General features: G+C 48.5%; 1 pseudogene; it reads left to right on the forward strand.

Moving 5' to 3' along the window:
- The first annotated feature begins 2,309 nt into the window (after positions 1-2,309).
- On the forward strand, positions 2,310-11,489 carry LOC124664911 (annotated as a pseudogene).
- The last annotated feature ends 9,197 nt before the right edge of the window (positions 11,490-20,686 follow it).

The raw sequence follows: 20,686 nt of genomic DNA on the forward strand, positions 1-20,686 counted from the left end.
GTATGCTATCGTGAAACCCCAGTGACAGAAAGGGAAATTAACGGTGCACGTTTAGTGATTCACTCGGGATCAACGACATAATCATCTAGCTTAATGCTTTGGTCTGTATTCATTTACTTAATAATTGTTGTTACTGGAGGTTGTGGGGACAATGGTTGAACCAAGAGACTCTTTTGACCTCTGGTTTTATGAGAAATAGTATTTACGGATGTGTTGCTCACAAATCTCTTATCACTATTTTATTTACTACACATTTGTACTTCATTTCTACATGGGGTATGGATAGCTGCAGGAGAATAATTGACCTGGCCTAATTCCATCCTAGTAATGCTACACATACGGAATTGGCTCACGGAAATCATCTATGGACTCATATCATGCACTACATCTAGGAAGGAGGTCGCCGATTTTTACGGGAGGAAACAAAACTAAACCAACTAGTTTACTCCACATCATTATGTAGAGATTTTTGTAACCAAAAGAGTCCGTAAGTCTAGAATTATTGATTCCATCCATTGAACACAACATAAAACAAAGTAAACTAGAAATGTCTGATAAACATAAAATTAAACCAACTAGCAAGTCTTGAGACGTTTCCTTTACACCACTTTAGCATTGCTTCCCAAGGTTCGATTAAAGCTAGGTCTTCTAGGGAAAAAGCTTACAATATTACAATCCATAATCCGAATTGAAGGTATCATGGTATTCCACCTCAGGAGTTACACAGCTCAGACAAACAGGAGTATGGGTTTTACCTCCTCATGAGGGCCCTGAACCTGGAAAGATCCTTGTGTTCGTGTGTGCTCATTAGTTCACCTTCCATTCTCCTGATCAATCGGTGTACATCGGCCCCAACTTAAGACTACCCATGGCATCTGTCTGTTTGCAGATCCACACTCTGGCTTCGGGCCTGAAAACTATCCCTATCACTTGGTCGTTTGCGGTTTGGTGCATGGACAAGGTCGGACCTTTTAGGCCGGCACGAGGAAACATTACTCATATCTTGGTCATGGTGGAAAAATTTACAAAGTGGGTGGAGGTGAAGCCAATCAGAAAAATGTGATTGTCACATAGTTGTGTCGTTCCTGAAGGACATTATTCTGAGATATGGCTATCCTCACGGCATCATCACGAATAACAACACAAACTTTGTTGTGTAGGAGCCTTTGCTCGGTTTTGTGAAGAGAAGAGGGTCCAGCTTGACATTGTGTCGATCGTGCATCCAGAAGAAAATGGGCAAGTGGAAAGAAGAAATCCCTTGGTGTTGTCTGGCATAAAACCCCGGCTTATCGAGCCACTTGAGAGAACTCCGGTTGGCTGGTTGGAACAACTTCCAGCTGTGTTGTGGAGCCTCGGGATCACGCCAAACCGGCCAACCGGCAACACACCCTTTAATTTTTTCATTATTTTTAGGTTGTAGCCTTTTGTGTTTGTGTCGAAGGTAATAATTTTTTTATATTTGTTTGCTAAAAATTCCTTCAATCTATTAATGAACATTCATAGTAATACATAGAACCTAGAACACAAAACGTAATAAAAATTACAAAGTTCTTAAATTACCTAGTGATGATATAGACGCAAATACGAAACACGAACCGAAGGTACGCCGTTGTCCTCATTCCTCCTAGAGTCGGGCAGAACTTGTCGTAGTAGAGCTTGTTTTACCAGATAAGAGGGAAATTTTCGTGCTAAGGCCCTAAAAAATCATCACACCATAGCAGCAACCATTGTCAAAGATGAGACCCATAAATTGGAATAGTCAAACTTGAATCCACACCAACGAATACGCAAACCGATTAGATCCCAGGAGATCCACGAGACGTACAACTCCACACGCCCTGCACTGCATGTTAGACGAACCACCGAAACGGTGATAAGGCAGCGAGATCCTTATTCTGATTTCAAATACAGCCACCGTCTCATCATCTAAAAAAAATATACGGAAAATATTCTAAATCAAACAAAAACCCTTTCATACCGATGAGAGGCCCCGCCACGGCTCCAAGATCCAAGGCCGTCGTAGATCACAAGGTAAAGTACGCTCCAGTAAAGTGCACGTGTAAGTAACTACTGTAGCTAGCTAGTGCCACGTGCCCGTCCACGACCACTACCTCCCAAGTCATGATCGCATGATCCCGTTCAATATAGCCGTGCTCGATCACGTGCATCACAATCCCCACACACCGGCCGGCTGCTTCGTTTACGGTTTGCTAGCAGCCGCTGCACCTAGCTAGCTCGCACACTGCCGGTCTAGCTATAAATATCCACACACGACACGCATTGTACTTCCACTACGAATATCTCATGGTCTAAACCAACACCGGTTTGATAGTTACTCGTGTATCAGTGTATGGTGTCCACCAGATCCCGTTGATTGAGACCCGATTGATTCGATCATCCGGTTACGCATGGGCAGCAGCAGTTGGATCCATGGCTACACCAGCAACAGCACCGGCGGCGGCGGCAACGGCGGTTTCATGTGTGGCTACGCTTCCAGCCGCTTCCCTTCAGCGTCTGTGTGCAGGGAAGACGGGGAGCAGCAGCATGAACTGCTCCTCAACACGCAAATTCAGCAACACCTCAACCAGGCAAGAATTAATGAGTCCAAGCTGATTCATTCAAATACCAGATCATGCATATGCAGCCATCAATCGGAGTACTCCATCTAATTTTGGTATATGAACCTGCAGATCAGCATGCACATGAGCGCGGACGACGTCGAGCCAGCAGCGTACGGCGGCGCCATCCATTCCGTCGATATCAGCTCCGTCGTGGACGAAATCGACTTCCTCCAAAATTCGCTCCACGACGCCGGTGCCTGCAGCTTCCCCTCTTCTTCATCCGCCTCCTCCTCGCTCCGCTCCGCCTCGCTCTCCTGCACTCCTGCAGCCCAGAGATCAGCTCCACCGCGGCGCACGTCCTCACGGCGCCGTCTACCGCCGTCCAGTTCCCCGAGGTCTCCTCCTTCCTCTGCGACGACTTCACCGACACGCCCGAAGCACTGGCGCCTGGTGTCATGTCGACGAGTGCGAGCGCGTTCAGGCGCTACGAGCGGCACCTTGGCCCCCGGCGGAGGCTGACGAAGCCGGCATGCGGGCAGAGAATGTTCAAGACGGCCATGTCGGTCCTTGACAAGATGCACACGGCGATGAAGTACAAACAACAGCCACAGCAGGAGCAGTACTACTACCAGCAGCAGCAACAGCAGGCATCAGCGGCCGAGGCGTCGGGAAACCAGCTGCAGCACATGATCTCCGAACGCAAGCGCCGGGAGAAGCTCAACGACAGCTTCCACGCCCTCAGGACCGTCCTCCCTCCGGGATCCAAGAAAGACAAGACATCGATGCTGATCATCGCGAGGGAGTACGTGACCTCGCTCAAGTCCAAGGTCTGCGAGCTCGAGGAGAAGAACCAGGCGCTCCAGGCGCTGCTGGCCCAGCGCCCCACCAGCAGTGCCGGCGCCGAGGAAGACAAGGCCGAGTCCGCTGAGAAGGTCGAGATCCAGATAACTACTGCGGCGGAGGGCGATCAGCGCGGGGAGGTTTGCACGGTGAAGATAGCGGCCAGGCCGGCGCGCGGCAACACGACGGACGTGGTGCTCAGGACGCTGCAGTGCCTGAAAAATCGGATCGGGGAAGACGTCAGCCTGCTCTCGATGAGCACCGACCAAGCCGGCGACGGGCCTCATCCAGCAAGCCTGACATTGCACCTCAAGGTAGTAAAGTTTTTGCTTAACAGTAATCAACATGCTACCTGAGAAACCTTAGTTCGAGTTGACCAACGGAACGCACCGCGATCGCATTCGTGGCTCCGTCACTTACGTTGACAGGGCCAGGTTTTCGATGAAAAATTAAGAACCCGTGATATCACACATTAATTAGTTATTAACAACTCCCCGCAAAAAAAAAGTTATTAACCCCTGATTTGATTTCGTTGCAGTCGGCGTCGGGCGCGAAGTGGGAGGAGGAGGCCGTGAGGGAAGCCGTGACGAAGGCCGTAACGACTCCGGCGCCGGCCGGTCTCGGCGGCGCTGAGTGATGGAGCCGGTGGACCATGCTGGATCAGCTTGTCGTTGTCATCGATCGTGATAGCTTGTCGACGCCTCACGAGACCGCCGCTAGCTAGGGCTAGGAATCCCACATATCCACCCACACTGGTCGACGCAGTGTGGTCAGCAGAACGACAAGTAGAAGACGAGACACCAAATACAAGTAGAAGACGAGACACCAAATGCTGGAGAATTCAGCCGCAGACAGCATGATCGTGATCGTGATCGGTCAAAGTAATTTATTAGAGAAGACATGCAGGAGGAGGAACGATCAACGAAGAAAGATGGTCCACGTCACATTGACCATGCGACCGGAACGTCGATGAATGCATTCCAATGACAATTGACAATAGCAATTCGTCGAAGCTTAGCTTGTTATGTCCAAGTAGATCTATAAACCTAGTGTTGACGACTGCAATTTTTTTGTTTACTCTACCTAGCTTTTGGTAAGTCATGTCACTCTATGTGATTTTCTTTCTGATGTGTGTTATAGTTACTTAAACACCACATGAATAATAAACAAGTACCTCAGTTCCATAATTCTAATCGTGGTTTTAGTTTAAATTTGAACTAAAATCACCACGAGAACTATAAAAGTGAGCGAGAGCACACTACCAAACTTGAATATTTGAGGCGATAAGGGTTTTCTGCACAATCAAGTATCTACTTTGCTATGGGTCATCCCCGCTGCTTTGCCCAACAGCACATGCTCAATAGCCCTTCATCGCCGTGTTGACATCTCTTGCCAAAGGATTTAAGGGCTTGGGTTCCTTCGTCACCATTGATGTTGCCATCTTCTCGGCCTCTGACACCGAGCCACCACACCCCACTGGCGGGCCTATGTGTATTCATGTGTATTCAGCTGAATACCCAATAATTTTGACCGGAAAAAATCATGCAGTATTAAGCCCAATGAATCTAGCTACCTCTTGGCTCAAACAGCAGCCCAATAGCATCACTAACTTGGCTTCCGTCTCCCGTCCCGAGAGCGTCAGCCGTGAGGCCTCAGTCCATCTCAGGTTGGCTCTATACGAAGCGTTCTCCACTTCTACAGGCTACGTACAACGACGGTTCGTTGTAGGCGAGGCGGCTGCCGCAAGGGCGCAGCGACGCCGTCGGCAATGTCCAGCCAGTGGAGGCCGGCGGGAGCACTGGAGGCTGGAGCTGGCACCCGACAGGAATCCCGAATCTAGCGACTGATGTTGGTCTGCAGCGAACAACATCTATTCGCGAAATCCTATCACGGTAGGGTTCTAAATCTAAATCCCCACTGATTTTACTTTTCCTATTTCCAATCAGCAATTTCTCTCCAAGTTCCAATTAGATTATTGGTTGCTTGATTAGTGACTCAATCGATCACATGATGATCTAGGTAAACTTTGTACTAAATTTGTGGTGATAAACTAAGAACACACTGACAAAGAGATGAAGGGGCTGGGTGGGGTGTGGAGAATAGTGGTGATTTGAAGTTATTGAACAATTTATCATATAATTTCTCTAGTATTAATATTGAACAGTTTGTCAATCTTTTTGTTTGTACCGTTGTATTTTACAATTTTTTACCCTTCAATTTTTTAATTGGTTTTTTTATAGTTTGAATACCCATTGCAAATTGTCTGTGCCCGCCCATACCACACCCCTCGATCTCCTCCGTTTCTTCGACCAGTTCGCCATCCTCCGGTTCCTCGCCACCCCAAGGTGGTGCTCCCGAGGCTTACAAATCCCTCCCCGAGCGACTGTGCACCTCCGACCACCCTCATCGTGTCTGCATGCTCCGCCACAACCGCCATGGATCATGTCGTCTCCGTGCCTTCTTTTTTTAACATCAGGCTCGACGAGCGCAACTTTGAATTAACAATCCATCAACCCGCCAGGAGTACATGGTGACACGAAAGAAAGAAAAAGAAGAAAAAGGGAAAATTGGAGATACCAGCTAGAGATACAAGCCCAGGTGGTGAAAAGTTAAAGCCTATTACAAAGGAACATGTACACCAGAGCTAGACCCTAAACTACATGTTCTCCGAGAGCAGGGGCGAAGCTGGACCAAAAGATCATTGGGTTCAGCTCTACTATTTATGTAATAATCATCTACTAATGAGACAAGTTAAAGAGCAAACTAGTGAAGGTTTCATGAAATTCGTTGGGTTCAACTGAACCCAACACTTCTATACCAGCTCCGCCACTGTCCGAGAGCGCCCATAACTTCAGCAAAACACCGGTGGCTCGGCTTGAGGCCCCAAGCCTCGAGACGCCACTCTACGGAACTGAACCACACAGGACTAGCACACTGAACATCCTGGCATACAGAGGACCGCCAACACCTCGGGAACCAACTAACTACGATAGTGAAGCCGGCGAAACTCCAAAGTTCGAAGGGGGAACCTTCAGGACAATGCCTCCAGGGAGGGAAACGACGCTCGTGAGCGTCATCATTGTCGGCACAGGCCAGCTATGCAGTGCTTTTGCGGAAGCTTCAGCACCCACCCCAAGAGAATGCCTAAGTCTTAGTGCATGCCATCAGGACAAACCACCAGCTGTTGAGGAACACCAGGGTACCTCTTGCCACGACGCACAAGCCGACAACCACCCCAGGCTCGGGAGTGGTCGCGCAAAGGGGAGTCACACCGTCTATATGGAGTCGGGCACTACCTGACTCATAGCCTCAACGAATAGGAGTTTCGAGGAGGAGCTCAGAGGGATCACTATTCACTAGGGCAGCAGACAATGCCCAGGGGCAGGCAATCGGCGACAAGATGTATGTCTTGACCACGCCTCCAAGAAGGTGAACGGTGTCAATAGACGTCGCCGTCGCCGGCAATGGAATATGCCTTGCATTGCTTTTGCAAACACACCATCGAGCATGCAAGCGTCCCTGAAGGCCAAAAAACCCAGTGGTGCCACACCAGTCCTGCAGGAACAGAAACCGAGACACACAGTCCCCCGGTAGTCCAGAGTGGTCGAAGAGAAATAGGAAGGCGATGACGAAGACTGCAACCGCACTGTTGGAGCACCCCCTCCCAACCACAGATCCCCAACACTCTCCAGCCGGAGCAAACCAGAGAGGACACCTTGGTCCCTACCAAGATCGAGTGCAAAGGACGCCCGAGCACCGCCAGCCTGGCCTGTCGCCGGCGTCGGCCTCGGCCCGCTCAATCCTCTGCCCTCGGGGGCAAAATGTAGTACCCTGCTGCCCAGGGACTAGACAGCTCGGGCAAGCCCAGCCCAAGACTGTCCAAACCCTGCCGAGACATAGGCCTGCCGGGCCAGATCTAGTCCCGTCGCCGGCGTCGGCCTCGGCCCGCTCAATCCTCTGCCCTCGGGGGCAAATTGTAGTACCCTGCTGCCCAGGGACTAGACAGCTCGGGCAAGCCCAGCCCAAGACTGTCCAAACCCTGCCGAGACATAGGCCTGCCGGGCCAGATCTAGTCCCGTCGCCGCCACCCATGGCCACGGTCGCGCCGGCGTCGGGACGCGCCAGCAAGGATGCAGCCGCCCCGCCACCCCGCCGGAGCCGCGCGGTCCTCACGCCATTCGAGCGTCGTCGCCTTATGCGCAGAGATGCCGCCTCTGTCGACCGCGTCGACCCGCGCCGCTAACGGCAGGCGAGTGGGAGTGGAGGCCCCGCCGCCGCCGCCGCCCTCTGGCTGCGGCGAGGGAGAGGAGGAGGAGGGAGGGGGGCTTGCGATAGCGGAGGCTAGGGTTCTGGGCTGCCGCTCGAGCGGGCAGGACGAAAACTACTAGCTATCTTCGTCTCCGTGCCTTCCCAGGTCTCCTACAGCCCGTCTATGTGCTCCTAGTGAGACCCTAAGCCACTCTCTACTCCTCCTTGTTCCCTCTGCACGTCATAACACCGTGTCGCCACGGTGCATCCTTGCCGACCCATAGATTTCTGCAAATATTCTTGTCGGTGTGGCAACGGGCATGGGCACCAGGTGAGCCGATCTAACGAGATCTCGACTCAAAAGGACCACGGGTGAACCACTTAATTGAGATATGGGACTAAAAGTATGCATTTCTATAGAATTATGACTAACGCATGGAAATGCAAAAAGGGGTCTCTAGTGCATTTTACTTTACAATAAAGTGTGCATTTGCAAGATAATTCTACATCATGCATATCGATAGACAATTCTACTGCATTACCATGCCACATGTATTCAATCCATGTGAGAACCTGACAGGATGAGGAATGGTCAGATCCATTGAAAGATAGGAGTCAACTTTTTTTTCTAAATGGGGAAATATTGTCCCAACTTCTGCATTCAAATGATCCACACGGCTTTAATACAAAAGATCAAACTCGAAACCACCTCATTAAACCTACAGAGGGATGAAGGGGGTGAAAATTCACCAACTCATATCATCCAAAAACCAAATGCCTTTCCAGACCGCTCAATAGCAGATGAGGAGCACATCCAATCAAGCAGACTCTCAGCATAGCCAACGCACACGTCATAGAAGTTGCTATCGCCGTCTTCCTCGACTCCATCTTGAAGATCATCGCATTGACCATGCCAGGCCTGCCATCGATGCCGCCATGGCGCCAGACGACTCCACCATCCTGCGCGTGTCCATCACACTGCATCCGTCCCGAGACACCATTGCACCATGCCGCGCCGACTCGACGACGCCGACACAGCAAAAGCACCCCGCTCTACCTCAGCACCACCATCATCTGTTGTCTGCTCCAAAAACGATGCTCCCAACGGGGAGAACGGCGTTGCGCGCCGCCATTGTCCGATCCGGGAGACCCGGGTCTAGGGGTTTCCCCTGGAGCAGCTCAGGCGAAGAATGCAGACTGCAGAGACAATGCCTTCAATAAGGTAACGACGAAACGTGTCGCCTTCAACAAGATAGGAGTCAACTTGACCAGACATTCAAACTCAGCTTTATATAGGCGCTTTTATTTAGTTAGGAAAGAGTGTAACATGTGTTCATGTTGAGTGTTTACCAATTGTGATCATCTTTCTCCAGAGAGTTCTTAAGAGCATCTCCACGGGCGGCCCCATAGCCGTCTCGGAAGCATTTTAGGGGTCGGCATCGAAAATGGGCTCGTATTGGCGTGCCCAAAAACCGCCGGCGCGTTTTCGAGCCCAATAGAAGCATCGGCAACCTCGTGTCAGCCCCTTCGCGAAGGGCATGAATCGCGTGCGCCTGTGCCTCGCAGCACGTCAGTTTTCGCGACTCGGGCCGCCTTGGCAGCGAGAGGACGCGACGGTTCGCATTGGGAACAATGCGGGAAGGTTGGTCGTCGGTGTTAATGATCTCCGGCGCGGAAACCGTGGAGGCGACTGGCCACGCGGCGTACACCCACCTCCCCCACGCGTCTACGCCACCGTAAATGTGACGCGGAAGATAAGGCGCGGGTAGTTGGCACCCCTATTTAGTATGTACGCCATCCACCGCCGCGGTGCTATCCTCTCATCTCCACCACCGTAGCCGCGCAATCCTCTCTCGTCTCCACCACCACCGGGACGTGCTCTCCTCTCCACTCCATACGACGTACTCCATGCTTGGCCACAACCACCACCACAGCCGCAACAACCTGACGCCGACTACAGCCCCGACGACGCAGTCGACCCACGGTTCGAGGAGTGGGACGAGGCATACGTCGTAGAAGCTGAGGCGACGGAGGAGGCGGCGCTGTGGGGCGAGCAGCCGCACACCCCCACCGAGCCGGAGCAGGCGGCGATCCTGACGTCCTTGAACGCGCAGCACTTCTGGAGGCTGAAGGAGGAGCAGCGCGAGTTCATCAACGACACGAACTTCGAGCACGCCCTCGAGATCTCGCGCCAGCGAGCGGCCACGGAGGAGGCGGGACGCCTCCTAATGGCGGCGTAGCGACAAAAGCTCATCGACCTGAATGCTCATTGCCACGCCGAGGCGTTCGCTCGCGAGCATGCGAGGCTTGCCAACGAGGCGTCTCGGCGATGGCTGGCACCGCTGAGTGGACAGCGCAGGCGGCAAGTTCTTGCGACGCCAGCCGCCATGCTCCACCGCCAGATGCAAGAAGCAAGGGCGGAGAGGTGGGCACGGACACAGGCGGCAAAGGGGAAGAACGACGATGAGGCAGGCCCGTCGCAGGCCCCAGCCGACGGCCAGTAGATTAGGGTTAAGTTTAAGTTTTATTTAGATTAAAAACTTTTGTATAAATTTTGTATGAATTTTGGTTTTTAAATGTCATTTCTTTAATTTTTTATTGGGGCTGCCGCATGAGGGGCGTCTGTGTGGGAACAGCATCTCCAAATAGAGGATGTTCCGCCGGCGCTCACCATACGGCAGGGCGGCGCCCCTGCTGGCTACTATTTGGGGCACGTCGGTGGAGATGCTCTAATAACATAGGTTCTGAAGATGCGAGAAGCCTATGTTTCAGTATATTTGCCATCGAGAAAACAAATCAAGATTGTAAGAAACCACTGTAAATATAATACGCTGCTCTGCTTGTATCAGGGAGGAATTAACAGAAAAAAAAACATGTGATGACTGGGCCAAATATGAAGAAAAATCATAACAAGTCTGCGAAATGGGAGTGTCAAATGTTGCGTCAGGTAGCGAGCCTGCAAGCGCCCTTCATACAACAAATCAAATGGAATTAGTGTGCAAGAACAACTGAATGATTGATATGGTATTAACAGGTAAAGTCCCTCTTTGCCAAATACAAATTTGGGATGTGACTTTCTTACAAGTCCATTATGTTTTCACATAATAGGGAAACATACTCACCACTTTCAATTGTCCCGGCTAAATAAACAGTTTAGCAAGACACGTCATTCTGCAAAATTGGTATTATATTCAGGGTGACATAAGAACCGTATACTTGTGCAGGAAAAAGCAACACCAGGAGAGAACATTCAAGCATGGATGGATGCTCCATCTTTAGAAAAAGAAGAGAAAGGCATAGGGTTTTGTTTCTTAGTCCGAGTTATTATTTAACATTTTCCGTGTTCAGTTCTTAATAATTTTGCCACCGCAAGTGGGTAATTTTGGTTTCCAGAAAATTCAGAAAGTAGCAAACCATGGATAACCGAATCCATCATTTGTGCTTGATCACTTCGCTAGCTTCCTGATATTGGAACGCTCAAGCCCACACATAATCCACTTGTTGTGGTTAAGTTGATTTTTATCCCTGAAAGCTGTGGCTTTATAAAACGACTTCTTTTTTCGTCAAAAGTTGCTGTTCTGTAAAACAACTGCACCAATTGCTTAGGTTTTCTAACATTTGCTAAATCTTCAAACATGGAAAACCTGAAAAACCAGAGGACAAAGTTTCTTGCCTTTGTATAGTTACAAGATTGAAAGCTATGCGATTTTAGACCTTTACCTTAACGTATATACACGGGTGCATGCAGTTTTGACTTCTTTTACTTCAACTCCCCCAATAATTCCCTTCCTCAAGTCCAACTACGAATGGAGCAAACTGGAGAAAAGGAACCTACCTTGAAACCTCTTTCCCATGGAAGCTGAATCAGTAATCATTCTTTTCTTTTCTTTTCTTTTCTTTTGTTGAAACCGGAATCATTAATCATTCTTAATACTGATCCATCTCCTCTCCCTCACATTGACAGTGAGAGCTTCATTCGCTCAACGCAGCCTGCAACAACTGGCCGGAAGAACACCAACGTTGACAATGACAGCAGAACCATCAGACAAAGTGCATGATTACGTACCTTCATTTGTCTGTTCTTTGAGAGGAAAGGAAGTGCACACACCTCATCTATGCGGAAAATACTCTTCTATCCACTAACGTTCTCTAGGAAGAGCACGTGCAGAGGGAGGGGGACATGTAGGCTAGACCAAGACTAGTCATCACAATACTTCCATGCTATATACGTATGCAGGATAGGAACATTGACCTGTCCATATCGGCTGGCTTGACTTGCCAGAGAGTGCAAAGACTGGAGAGTAATTAACTGCAAGTAGTGGAAGCTAATCACCTTTCGTGAAAGGAAAGTAACGACATCGCACCAGTGCTTAGATTTCTCTTTCCTTTCGGTTTGGCTACTTTACCTTGGAAGCCTTCTAAGCGTTCTCAGCGCTGTGTTAAGAGAGAGCAACGCATCAATGCCAGTTTTGTTACCTTTTTTTAAACAGAAGGCATTACGCCCAGCTTTAAATTAATAAAGCCACACACGGCTAGAATTACATGGTGTTGAGGAGAACAACAACAAAAAACCAGAACCATTACAGGGCACCATAAAAAGAAACAAGAAACACAGCCTGCAAACGCCTAGCTCTTCGGATGTCGAAACAAACGCTGACCAAGGTAGAGGAAGCGAAGCGGAGGAGGAGGACGCCACACCAACGGAAGAGAATGCCTTCATCTGCTCCAAACACGGACACATTGCAACACGGGAAAACCCGTCCATCGCCGAAGAGGGCCCCTGCCCCCTCGCCCAGGTTCGAGGGCGCCGTACCGTCAGAAGATGGAACGCTCACCCTAGAGCTCGAGTTGTAGCCGATAACCAAGCAACCGAGAAAGAAGAGATTCCGAGCCTTCTCTCCATGGGGGAGACCGCCATTCCGAAAGCCACTCAGTCGAATCCAAAGAACCACACCGCAACCACCAGTTGACATGGACCAGTGGCTCCAAAGGCAGCGCCTTCAAGAAGGAAGCGGCGCCAAGGCGTCGTCGCTGCCCCGTCCGGCGAACCAGACTGAGGATTTTCACCCGGAGCCAATGGTGGAGGAGCACCATCCTCAATGACGCCTCCAAGGAGGGCCTCGGCGCTCAAGAGCGTCAACGTCACTGGCACCGACATCGTCGGGCAGGGCTTTCGCCCGAATAGCGACCACCGTCCCACGGAAGACGCCAAGATCTGGGAAGGAGAAAGAGAAGCTCCTGCACCACGAGTGTTATAAAAGCGACAAGCAAATAACGAAGAACGAAACAAGAACACACGCAGGGGACACAAGATTTAACGTGGAAAACCCCTTCCAACACAGAAAGGGAAAAAACCACGGGCGCCAGCCAGCAAAACTTCACTATATCGGGAGGTGTTTACAAACGCCGTGGGTTATCTTATAATCTGATAAGCCCTAGCCGGCGGCTTACAAGATGTATATATAGGCGGTGCCAACGATCCGTACCGTACCGCGGGGGGCTACCGCCCCCCGCACCCCCCTTCGCAAGCGTCCCTGCAGGGCACGACGTATGGGCCTCGCTCCGCTCGTCAGAAGTTAGCCTCCCTTTAGTATATGAATTTGGATCACAATACAACAAACTCCACCTTGAGAAAAATTCCATCTTGTAGCATGAACTTCAACAATCTCCTGAACAACAAAGGGAAAAACACTTGCTGGCGCCAACAGCCACTTGGGCTAAACAGTTATACCAACCAAGCTTGAGCAAAGCTCAAACTTGGAAACAGGAACTGGCTTTGTCATCATATCAGCAGGATTATCATGAGTACTTATCTTGCATACCTTCAGTTTACCTTGAGCAACAATGTCGCGAATATAATGGTACTTGATATCAATGTGCTTTGTCCTCTCATGGAACATTTGATCTTTAGTAAGGTATATTGCACTTTGACTATCGTAAAACAAGTTAATGCAAGAATCATCTCCACAAAGCTCAGCATACAAACCTTTCAACCAAACAAACTCTTTGCCAGCTTCATTAATTGCTATATATTCTGCTTCGGTCGTAGATTGGGCAACAACAGATTGTAACGTTGACTTCCAACTCACAGCACATCCACCAATAGTGAACATATAACCTGTGAGGGATCTTCTCTTATCCAAATCGGCAGCAAAATCTGAATCCACATAGCCTACGAGTCCCTCACCGGTCTTGCCAAACTTCAAGCAAGCTTTGGATGTGCCACGAAGGTACCTGAAAATCCACTGAACAGCTCTCCAATGTTCTTTACCAGGATCAGCTAGGTATCGACTGACCAAACTCATAGCATATGATAAATCAGGACGAGAACAAACCATGGCATACATCAAAGAACCAACAGCACTAGAATATGGAACTCGAGACATGTACTCAATATCTTCATCACTACTAGGACATTGCAATGCTGACAATTTGAAGTGAGAAGCAATTGGTGTACTAATAGACTTTGCATCATGCATATTAAAACGATGAAGAACTTTCTGAATTTAATTTTGCTGACTAAGAAATAACACACTAGATTTTCTGTCTCTTGTAATTTCCATACCTAGTATTTTCTTAGCAACACCAAGATCCTTCATCTCAAACTCACTACTTAATTGTGACTTTAAAGTAGTGATCTCTTTCTTGCTCTTGGCAGCAATCAACATATCATCAACATATAACAGCAAGTATATTGGTGATCCATTAACAAACTTGATATAAACACAACTATCATACTTAGATCTCTTAAACTCATGTGCAAGCATAAATGAATCAAACCTTTTGTACCACTGTCTTGGAGACTGTTTCAAACCATAAAGGGACCTCTTCAACTTGCAAACAAGATCCTCCTTACCAGGCACAACAAAACCTTCAGGCTGGTCCATGTATATCTCCTCCTCAAGCTCACCATGCAGAAAAGCAGTCTTTACATCTAGCTGCTCAAGCTCAAGATCACGCATAGCCACAATACCAAAGAATGCACGAATGGAACTATGCTTCACAACCGGAGAGAATACATCATTATAATCAATACCTGGAATTTGACTTAAACCTTTTGCTACTAACCTTGCCTTATACCTCGGAGGCTCATTTGGAGACAAACCCTCCTTTCTTTTAAATATCCACTTACAGCGGACAACCTTCTTTTGTTTAGGCAAGGCCACAACATCCCATGTGCCATTCTTGTCAAGCGATTGCATCTCCTCTTGCATAGCAGAAATCCACTTCACGCGGTCAACGGATGCAACGGCCTCAGTATATGTAGCAGGTTCAGTATCATGCTCCACCTGTTCAGCACAACTCAAAGCATGATGAACAAGATTACATTCTTCAATTAAACGAGGACGTGGACCTTTGTTACGCCTCGGTCTATCAGCAGCAATGGAACCATTTGTTTGCTGCAAAACAGGTGGTGAGTGCTGAACAACAGTGTTATCATTTTCAGCAACATCATTTTCTTTCTCCTCCACGTGCTCCACCTGCACACTGATCCTCTGTTGCTCATCATCAGAACTATCAGAAAAATCAACAACATCAGTAACATCTGTAGATGAACTCTTATAAAACATAACAGCCTCATTAAAGACAACATTCCTGCTATGCAAAAGTTTCTTAGTTTCAGGATTCCATAACTTGTATGCCTTAACTCCTGAACCATAACCAAGAAACACACACTTAACAGCCCTGGGCTCTAGCTTTCCATTATCAACATGAGCATAAGCAGTGCAACCGAAAACTCTCAACTGTGAATAATCAGCAGGTGAACCAGACCATACCTCAATAGGAGTTTTCTTATCAAGCGGAATACAAGGTGGCATGTTTATCAAGTAACAGGCGGTGGAGGCTGCTTCAGCCCAGAAACGTCTATGCAACCAGCATTAGACAACATGCAGCGAGCCTTGGAGATGATGGTTCTGTTCATCCTCTCCGCCACACCATTCTGCTGAGGAGTATATGGGATGGTGTGGTGCCTGACAATGCCTTCGTCGCTGCAATAATCATTGAAAATAGTAGAACAAAACTCCATGCCATTGTCAGTGCGAAGCAATTTAACTTTCTTTTATGTTTGCTTCTCTACCATAACTTTCCACTTTCTAAAAGCATCAAACACATCAGATTTATGTTTCAGAAAGAAAGGCCACACTTTTCCGGAGTAATCATCTATGATAGTAAGCATGTAATTTGCACCACCAAGAGAAGTCTTGCGGGAAGGTCCCCACACATCAGCATGTACATAATCTAAAATCCCTTTAGTGGTATGAACGGAAGCATTGAATTTAACTCTTTTATGCTTACCAAAAATGCAGTGCTCACAGAACTCAAACTTACTCAAATTGCAGCCATCTAGCAGGTCTCTCCTGTGCAATTCTGCCATGCCATGTTCACTCATATGTCCAAGACGCATATGCCACAGATTAGTTTTACCGGGTTCATCGGGAATAACGAGCAGCAGCAATACCGGACAAAGTGCTACCTCTAAGAACATATAACTTTGCAGAATTCATATCACCAATCATGTGAACGAGAGAACCTTTTGATACCTTCGAACTCCGCGAGAACCGGAGTGTTTGTACCCGTCAACATCAAGGGTGCCGAGAGAGATCAGATTTCCGGCCATGCCGAGTATGTGTCTCACATCCGTCGAGTGCGTGTCATGCCATCATGCATCTTGATGCGGACGGAGCCAATGCCCACGATCTCACGTGGGTTGTTATCTCCCATACGCACAACATCTCCACTCTGCACAAACTCATAAGAACCGAACCGAGTCTTTGTTGCAGCAAATATGAAACGAACATGCAGAATCAAGGATCCACTCATCATTACCGGAAACACAACCAGCAAACACAACTAGGCAATCGCCATCGGAATTATCACTTGGAAACAACGAGCAGCCTTACCATCACCCTCAGATTTGTTTTTCGGTTGGTAAGTACCGTTTCTTTTCTCTTTGTTCCGCAACTTCCAGGCAATCATCAATATTGTGGCTAGTTTTCTTACAGTACTTGCGGAACTTACCATCTCGTCCCTTGGACTTTGAGCGACCTCCGTCGGTCTTGCTCTTATCTCTGTTGTAGTTGTTATAGTTGTTGTTTCTGTTCTCGGTCCTGCCTCGGACCTGCGAGTAGCTTCGCCTTAGATGACGAACCCTCTGCTCGCACCATAGATTTCATCTTTTCCCTCTGCTGGAGGGCCTCATAAACTTCGGCAAGGGTTAGTTCATCACGACTGTATAACAAGGTGTCTCGAAAATTCGCAAAAGAATTAGGCAACGAGACTAACAGTATAAGAGCGAGATCCTCATCATCATACTTTACCTCCATGGACAGCAGATCAGAAACGATCTCTTTAAAGATTGATAGGTGATTCATCATTGACGCACCTTCTTGCAGCTTGTGCGAGAACAACTTCATCTTCACGTGCATCTTACTGGTTAGATCTTTGGATATGCAGATCGATTCCAGTTTCAACCACAGCGCCGCCGCGGATTTCTCAGCCAGCACTTCCTGCAAGATATTGTTGGATAGATGAAGCTGAATTAATGAAAAAGCCTTACGGTCTTTCCTCTTTTCATCGTCGGTCCAGGTCTTGGCATCCTTCTTGCCAAAACCATCAAGAGCTTCATCCAGATCAGAAGATTGGGTAAGTATCGCCCTCATCTTCACTTGCCACAGAGAAAATCTCGTGGTGTAATCCAGCTGCGGTAGATCGAACTTCAAGGAAGACATGTCGCAAAACCCTAGATTGAAACACGGGCTCGATACCACTTGTTATAAAAGCGACAAGCAAATAACGAAGAACGAAACAAGAACACACGCAGGGGACACAAGATTTAACGTGGAAAACCCCTTCCAACACGAAGGGGAAAAAACCACGGGCGCCAGCCAACAAAACTTCACTATATCGGGAGGTGTTTACAAACGCCGTGGGTTATCTTATAATCTGATAAACCCTAGCCGGCGGCTTACAAGATGTATATATAGGCGGTGCCAACGATCCGTACCGTACCGCGCCCCTTCGCAGGCGTCCCTGCAGGGCACGACGTATGAGCCTCGCTCCGCTCGTCAGAAGTTAGCCTCCCTTTAGTATATGAATTTGGATCACAATACAACAACGAGAGCCTCCCACACGGACCATCCCGCTGCCCACACAGCCGAGACTGCCGACCAACACCCGCACAAAGGCACCCGCCGCCAGGCGCCGCCGTGCCCACCATAAGGAGCCGCCGCTCGGAATTCCAAAGAGCCAACCTAGCCCGTCTCCCTCTGGAGAACGAACCGCACGAGCGCAGTCGGCCGACCCCACTGCCGCACGAACGCACCACCGGCACCTGCCGCCCCCAACACCACCCTCCAAACTTTAGCGAGTTGAGCTCCGCACAGATCTGCGTGAACAAGAGAGTCCACGCCCAACAAACTAGCTCGGAGGTCAAGAATCATGGCCGCAGATCGACCCCCTGGTCAGATCTGGCCGCGGACTGACCCATGTCAGAACCGGCGGCTTGCCACCTACCAGGCCCAAGCCAACGAGAGGAAGGCCCAACTCGCGGGCTCCGGCGTCGGAGATGGCACCACCAGGACGAATCCCGACCTCCAGCACCACCATGAAGCACAGATTGAAGGTCGATTCGCTGCAGTTGGGAGGAGAGGTGAGGAGAGGGGAAGCAGGCTAGAGGCTGAAGGAGGCGAAGGAGGCCCGCCGCCACCGCAGGCCGGCCGGCGGCCGCCGGCAGCGGCGGCGAGGAAGGGGCGCAGGGAGGAGACGGCGCTGGTGAGGGAACCCTAATCGCCACCCGTGTCGCCCGAGCGAGGACGACGCGGGGGCGTGCGAAACGCTTTTGAATGTTCTGTACGAACAGAACTCCATTAGAGAACCATAACGATAGTACAATGCAGAGAGTGGATGTAGAAATATCAAGTCGATCTTAGTACTAACCCTAGCTAGTTTACTCTGATGGATGCATGGCAGCAGCCGGGAAGATTCTCTTTTGCCTCCCACATTTCCACGCAACAGGAGTCCAACATGGCAACATAGACAAACAAATTTATGTGTATATGCATGGTTGCTGCTTAGCGAGAATAGTAGGCTGGACAGACAGGGTCCTCACGTTTTACAATTCATTCTCTACCTTATGATTTCGCTACCTCTTTTGTCAGTCAACATGCGACTGTAGATCAACAGATATGAACATAAGGAGAAATTTGAATGTGACTTGTCTACAACAACAACAACAAAATAACATAATAATAATGGGTCAGCAGGCATATGCACTCTCCGTAAGTAGTGGGACAATTATTAACATCCTAATACTGAATCAACGGGTGACTCGTTCACCGTAAATGTGTGTTCAATCGCAATAGAATTACAGAATTACACAAGTCCAAAGCTTTGGATAAATATAAAGAAGCAGCGTGTCTGACCTAACATCCCCGGGTTCACAAATGAGCATAAAGATTTAGAAGCAGCATTAATTCTGCAATGGTCTAAGTACGTAGCCTCCTGAGAGTTAAGGAGGAAGGGAGACAAGCCATCTCTTGACCACCATATAGACTTAGACAGTTCTCCATAGGCGACTAGTTGTTGTTAGATTTGAATAGACAAGGGAAAAGAAGCAGCTATCAAAAAGACTTGGAAAAGGTATCTCTCATCAAGGACGGTAGATCTTTACAAATGAAAAGGAGTGCACATGCCTTCCCCTCTCCCACCCTAAGTTAAGAGAAGGATACGTGGACGCTCCTCCCAGTCAGTAGTTTTTTTTTCAATAACACGCAACAAATGGTTGCTTGTCATTTTGTTAAGATTGAGAAAACAACATATACAAGCCAGAATACAAACGAAGTACTACTCTCTTTGAAGTTTGAACTACTGGTGTCTTAGCCGCCATCCAAAGGCGAAATCACCTAGATTCAGTGGATCAAACGAGTTATATTGCCTTAGTCAACGAAGAAGAATATAGGAGAAAAGAAATGAATAAACCAACTAGGTGTGAAGATCTTGATAACTCTCCAGGTCAGCCTAAGAAGTAGTATCTATGTCGACACAACACGATTCATTAGTTCCTTATTGTTCAACTTTGATTTCTAGGTAAATATTGGTAGGCATATGGGCTATGGCTCTGAGACAACTCAATATGAACTGTCTGGAACAATTTTTTAACATCGTAATACTAAATCAGTGGCTGTACTCGTTCTTGATAAGTTTGTGTCCATGTAATGAGAGTACACAAGGGGGCACAGCTTTCCACAAATAATCAAGTCTGATGCAGCATCTGGCCTACTCCCTCCGGTTCACAAATAAGTACAAAGTTTTACAACCATCTAAAATGACCTGTGTTGGCTCCTGGGAGTTAAGGAGGAGCTAGAAAAGTCATCTTTTTTTTTTTTTGCGGGAAGAAAAGTCATCTGATGACTGCAAGATATCTTTGCAGTTTTCCATAGACTAGTTGTCAATAGATTGAATAGACAAGCGAAAATAAGCAGTTACCAAAAAGACGTGGAAATGATAGAAAAAAACCATCCAGGGCAGCAGAACTTTAAGAGTCAAAAGGAAAGCACATGCCTTCCCCTCCCACCGTAAGAAATAGAAGGAAACGTGAGGCTTTCGAAACTCAGTTGATCAAATGAGTTCTATTGCACTAGTTAAGTATCGCAACAACAAAGCAATGAATAAACCAACTAGGTGATAAGCTTGATAGATCTCCAAGATCAACATAATAAGTATATTCCAGTCATTATATGACATACCGACATAACATAGTTCACTGCTTCCTTGTTTTTCAACATTGATTTCTACGCACTAGTGGAAAACAGGGCTTTCGTGGGAGCCTTTTGTCGCGGGCGTAGCCCAAAACCATGTGGAGCGGGCAGGGCCTTTTGTCGCGCCCTTTTGTCGCGGGCCGTACCACGACCCGCGACAAAAGTGGTCTGAGGGCTGGCGCTTCCTGCCGGCACCCCTTTTGTCGCGGGTCGTAATACGGCCCGCGACAAAAGGTCCATGCCTATATATAGACGCGCAGCCAGCCCCCTCCCACCTCC

Source organism: Lolium rigidum, chromosome 6 (assembly GCF_022539505.1).
Source record: "Lolium rigidum isolate FL_2022 chromosome 6, APGP_CSIRO_Lrig_0.1, whole genome shotgun sequence".
Taxonomy (NCBI): domain Eukaryota; kingdom Viridiplantae; phylum Streptophyta; class Magnoliopsida; order Poales; family Poaceae; genus Lolium; species Lolium rigidum.